The following is a 6,000-nucleotide window of genomic DNA, read 5'->3' as shown; positions in this document are numbered from 1 at the left end:
AAAGAGTCCATCAGTATTAACTCATCCATTCATACACATTCATACACCACTGATGAAGCAGCAGGAGCAACTTGGGCTTAAGTGTCCTGCCAGAGAACACATGTGGCTGCAGGAGCTGGGGATCAAACCCCTGACCGGTTAAGAGCCGGCCGACTCTACCACTGAGTCACAGCCGCCCCCGCATGTGCAGGTAGTCAGTAGCTGCAAAACTGGTTTACTCAAGTCTGTGTAAACACGATCGTGTTAATATGAGTTCAGTCATCAGAAGAATATAAAGGGCTTTTGTTAGAACAAAAAGGAGGAACACTGTTAACACCATCAACTAAACCACTTCCTGTAATGGCAAACTAACTTCCCTGATACCTCCATCTTTATCTGCCCGTCCTGCATCAACCAAACGGACATTAAACAACAAGCCAGCCCGCCATCCTTCTTCATTCCCCCCCCCGATAGGTCGTATTAAAGTCAGAATGTGCAGGAAACAGCCTCAGACTCGACATTAGTGAACAGAATAAGGCTGTGCATGTCAGGATTAGGACGCCGTGTAGGAGAAAATAGGATTTGTGTGTATGTGTGTTTACGCTCTGTAAGTGATTGAAATCTGAAAGAGGAAGGGGAATGATTTGACGGACGGAGAGACGTGTTGTAAAAGGTTTCAGGATCAGTTCCTGCTACGCTGAGACGCCAGTCGTTAGGCGGAGTAAGACAAAGCACAGATCGTTTCTAGTCCTATTAAACGCTTCTGTAGATTCACATGTTGCCTGAAATTCAGCAGCTAGTTTTGATTAATTGCTGGATCTGTTGCCATTTGATTTATAACCAGGTGTACTCCTATCGCCATAGTAACCGCTACTCTCGCTTCCACTGCAGCTTTTATTTTCAACGCTTGCTCTGGCGGGAACAGCGTTTTCCTCAGACTGCAGTTTAAAAGGTCACCTGTTCTTATCCACACCGACGCAGAGGAGACATTCTCGCTGTCCGGCTTACTAGAAACACGCCTCCCTTCACTACATAAAAACACACACACACACACGCAGACACACACGTGGCCCTGTGTGACGTCAGAGGAGGGGATTTCCCGTGCCATATGAGAGCGTCAGACCAAACACTACAAAATGCTGTGTCACTGTGTGGCTGCCTCGCCTCGCACTCACCACGCCACAGCTCCCCTCTCCTTTTTTTTTTTTTTTCTCGATTCTTGCTCTCCGACTGCCTCTCGCACTGTCTGTCCCTTCTCGCCTGAATCCGCTGCATCTTTGCCCTGAACTTTTTCGCTGACTTTGTCTCGTCCACACAGCGGTTTACTAATTCAGCTAAACTCTTGCACATCTTTGTTGTTTTTTTTTGTTCTTCATATCTTAACGGAGCGCTCGTCTGGACCCGTTTTGCTTTTTGTTGCAGCTCCCAGGCCTTTAAAAAAAATCTCATCAGAGAGCGCCTTGTTAAAAAAAAAAAAAAAGAGAACCACATTACCGACAGCGGTGCATGGCTGCTGATTTGGACAAATCTATTTCCTCTTTTGGCTTTGGTGGCTATGTTCAGCTCTCTGGCGCAAGTGTGCACAGGTGTTCTGCTTTTAAAACGGTCCGAGCTGCAGATGATCTCTGGCTCGCAGAGTGTGTAAACATTATGAGCGCAGGCTTCCAAAATATGCCCGGTATGTCCTCCTTAAACGCACTGTGTGTGCAGCTTTGGTGTCGTTTACGGGTTGCAGATTATTCCGACTCTTAAAGATCAACTTGACGGTTCTCTTGTTGTGTGTTTTGAAACTTCAGCGTGCACCTCTCTCTTATATAATCACACACTATCACCCTGCTCACTCTTTGAGTCAGCACGTTTGGGCTTTGCTGTGTAATTGTGCATTTTGCCTGTCAGTTTGGGGAAGGGGGGGGGGTGGTTGGGGGTTGCTGAGCAGCTTTTGAGGGTCTTTGTGTGAGTGTGTGTGTGTGTGTGTGTGTGTGTGTGTGTGTGTGTGTGTGTGTGTGTGTGTGTGTGTGTGTGCACGCGCAGTGCAGTCCAGTCCAGTTATTGCAGGCAGCCCTGACACAGATGGTGCTCAGCGATACCACATACCAGAGGCATTGTTTAGGGAAGGCAAGCTCGAGGAGATAATTGACAGGCATAGAGAGGACCCATCCCCCCCCACCCCCCCCCCCCCCCCCCCCCGCCCGCCCCTCCCGTCAACACACATACACCTCCCGTCCACCTTCAATTTAGTCTCTTTATGTCAGCCTCTCTTTTATGGTGCTGCACACACACAAACACACACACACCCGTTCTCTTTTTATTTTAACCTCTTCTTTTTACTATCTCTCTCTCACTCGCTCTCTCTCTCTGTCTCTCTCTCTCTCTCTCTCACATGCACACACCGCCCTCGCTTGCTCTCCTTCAATTTCACCCTAGCAGCAGAGCCCAGCCCGGCCTCTGATTGGCTGGACGGACTGCCTTTGTGTGCTATCTGTAGCGTGACGTCTCTCCGGCAGGCTGTGTGTGTGTGTGTGTACATTTGTTCATGAGTGTGTATGTTTAAAGAGAGAGAGAGGGGGGAGGGGCTGTAGAGAGGAGGGGGGTTCTCACATCATGTGTGCAAAAGGAGAAGAAGAGAAGAAAAAAAAACCTTGAGCGAGTGTGTTGAAGGAGTGATAGCGATCACAGAGACAAAAAAAATCCCTTTTGTGTGTGTAAGTGTGTGTGTGTGTATGTGTGTGTGTGTGTAAGAGCGTGTGTGCGGTAAATCTATTGGCATACTAGCAGGAGAGAGAGAGAGATAGAGGGAGGGGGGGTAGAGCAAGAGCACAAGTGAGCGAGAGAGAGAGAGAGAGAGCGTGCGTACGAGGGCTCATGTAAAACCAGATTAAAAACACAAGATGGCTTCCTGAATGGGCTGCTGGAACACAGACGAGAGAGAGAGAGAGACCGAGAGAGAAGAAGAGGGGAGAGGTAGAGAGAGAGAAAGAGAGAGAGAAAGAGAGCAAGAGAGAAGAAAGGAATAGAGGGATAGAGGTGAAGACGAGAGGGAGGTCCGAGTCTTCTGATGGGGATTCGGCCGGTGGACGAAGGAATACAAACCAAGGCAGCCCAGAGGCTTGGAGGGTAAATATTCATCACTCCAGACTATTTTAGAATTGATAGGTAGGTGGCTGGGTTGAGGGGGGGCGGGGGGGAGATGGTGTTGGCGGGACTGGGGGAACAGCTCGAGACAAAACACAGCATTTAAACAGAGAGACAACCAACACCATGCATGTAGACAAGGCGGACATGCTGTGCCAGAATGAGGAGATGCTGAACCATGTCAGTCACTTCCATCTTTACATTCATCTCAGCAACACATTTATTATTTTTTTTAAACTAATTTAGCCTTTTTTTTTAAAAACTGGGTTATGCACACTTATCTGCTGCATGTATTTGTTAGGATGCACCCCGGGGGAGACAGACATTACATAATTCTATCATTGTAATATCTTGCTGCTATCTCTCCTTCTCTGTCCCGGGCAGTAGGGGGAAGTGCCGGCTCGCTTGTGAGAGCACAAAAAATGAAAGAAAAAAGGGGGAGAAAAGGGTTTCTCGCCTGCCTTTAAAAAAAGAAAATTGTGATGACAGGATCGATAAGGAGACAGAGACATGGTAGTCCCACTGTCCCCTAATGACAAGTGTTTCTGAGCGTGCCGTTGTCGCATTATTCTATTGATTGTTATTCTCTCCCCCCCCCATCTTCTCTCCTCCGTCTCCTTCCCCACACCCCCCCCCCCCCTCTTGTTCTGTTGAATGGCTGTAAAAAGGTGGAATATTTTGAAGACAACAGTCGAGGCTGCTTGGGAGACGGTGAACTGGCAGCTGAGGTAAGAGAGGGCATGGGAGGGTATATATTTCCCTGCTGTTGTGTGTGTGTGTGTGTGTGTGTGTGTGTGTGTGTGTGTGTGTGTGTGTGTGTGTGTGTGTGTGTGTGTGTGTGTGTGTGTGCGTGCGTGCGTGCGTGTGTGCGTGTGTGTGTCATCTGGGCGTAATCTCTGTCCATGTTGCAGCTGTTGGTTCATCAGCATTGTGAGGCTCTATGGTGTAACTATGGTGGTTGTTAAGAGCAGGGGCCGCTTCCTGGACTCTTTAATCACATGTGCACATGTTGATACCTTCCTGGAGTTTACAAGCGTGCATGTTTCTGTAAACGGGTTTGATGTTTGACACTGAAAGCAGCTCATCACCGTGGTCGCTGGGATGTCATTTGACAAAGTGCTGCTCTCACTTTGGAGAACCCGAGCACCTTTTTTAAATTATTATATATATTGTGGCGGTGAGGTCATAAAGGTGTACAAGACTCCTTTAAAACATTCCGACTCTCCATCTGAGAAGCTGATTATTATTTGAAACATCGCTGCCTGTTTCTTCCGAGCTGTGGTGAAGTGGCGGCGTCCTCGGTTTTAAAGCGTCCCACGCTGCCCGCTGATTGGTTGCCAGAGCCAGGCGTGTGTAAGATGCAAGAGACCAAGGAGAGGAAGGAGAGGAGGAGAAGGGAGGAGGAACCCGAGTGCAATGAGAGAGGGGGGGGCGTCCTTCTTCTTCTCCTCGGGTTCTGAAGTCAAACGAGGTAAAGGGAGTAAACGTTAGTGGGTCACACACGCGTTTGGTGTTAGATTGTCGGCGTAGTAACCTGTGGCGTGTTGCAGCGAGCGGCGTCGGGAGCAGACTTGTGGTGCTTGTGTGGAAAAAAGAAAAGTTTGAGCGGATAGGATTTATTGAGCATCCAACGAGCTGCTGTCAGAGTTATTTCACGTCCTCTGTGAACTCTTTAATTTAACCTGCCGCCAAATGCAAAAGAGAAACACGCCGTTGTCCAACCCACTGTGGGAAAAAGTCATGAAAGACGTGACTCGGTCGGAGGGAATGTACACTCACTTGCGTCACTACAATGTAGGTTAGTCGATCAGATTTTTTTCCTGTCATGGCTCTGAGCTTCACCCTAAGCCTTCTCTGTAATCCCTCTCCACGTGCAGACGCCGTCTTATCTCCAACGTATATTCAACCATCTGCTTTAACACGAGAACAATCTCTGAACTGTCCGCTCATGAGAGCTGGACCAGAGAGCCTGCTTGTGGAGGGTCATGGTTCACATGCAGTGTTTATTTTCTCGGTAGGATCTTGATTCCCCGTCTCCAACCCAACGAGCTGAGGAGCTTTAAAGAGTGAAATTATCAGTTTTTTCAGATTTATTTTTGGGCTTTTTGTGCCTTTAATGGAGAGATATGACAGTGGATAGAGCTGGAAATCAGGGAGAGAGAGAGTAGGGAATGACATGATGACATGCGGGAAAGGAGCCACAGGCTGGACTTGAACCTGGGCCGCCTGCTTGGAAGACTACAGCCTCCATAACCACTAACCACTGCGCCACCAGTGCCCCGAAATAATCAGTTTTAAAGTCTCCTGAAGTATTTTTTAGGACCCAAGCAGAACAAAAACAAAGACGCTGAAACATTAACAAAAACATGGTGTGACAAGAGACGAGCTGTTGTCATCATGTGTTCCACTTTTACAGTAAATGTGTTGAAGTGAATCAAGAGTTTACCACCAACAGGTCACAGAAAGAGACACACACCGCACCTCGTGTGATTCGCTCATTTTTCCACGCCCATACACAGGATTTCCTCTTTATAAACGAGAAGAGGTTCACACAGCACGCCGGTGGGAAAAAACACAGATTTCAAAAAAATAAAACAAACCTCTGAGTGAGTGAGTGAGAGAGTGTGTGACAGCAGATGGAACGTTAGTTAATCAAATGTTTAGCCGGCCGTGGAATCCCAGGCTCGTTTGCAAAGGGTTAACACTGACCTAGTTTCCGTGGCAACACTGAATGTCTGATGACATCATTGCTTTAAATTTAGCTCGAGTCCGGCCTTCGAGCATGCAACAACATGTATGCCTGTGTGTGTGTGTGTGTGGTGGGCTGTTGTGTGTGTGTGTGTGTGTGTGTGTGTGTGTGTGTGTGTGTGTGTGTGTGTGTGTGTGTGT

At 48.0% G+C, this 6,000-nt stretch overlaps 1 protein-coding gene across 2 annotated transcripts in view; it reads left to right on the top strand.

The window, feature by feature from the left end:
* Positions 1–3,017: 3,017 nt before the first annotated feature.
* tet3 (tet methylcytosine dioxygenase 3) overlaps positions 3,018–6,000 on the top strand; it is a 39,301-nt gene continuing 36,318 nt past the window's right edge. For both annotated transcript variants that reach the window (XM_020654799.3, XM_065962748.1), the window contains exons 1-2: positions 3,018–3,093; positions 3,780–3,839. The gene's annotated coding sequence lies outside the window, so the exon portion shown is untranslated. The remainder of the gene's footprint in view (positions 3,094–3,779; positions 3,840–6,000) is intronic.

Source organism: Labrus bergylta, chromosome 2 (genome assembly GCF_963930695.1).
Source record: "Labrus bergylta chromosome 2, fLabBer1.1, whole genome shotgun sequence".
NCBI lineage: Eukaryota > Metazoa > Chordata > Actinopteri > Labriformes > Labridae > Labrus > Labrus bergylta.
This window is presented reverse-complemented; position numbering and strand designations above follow the sequence as displayed.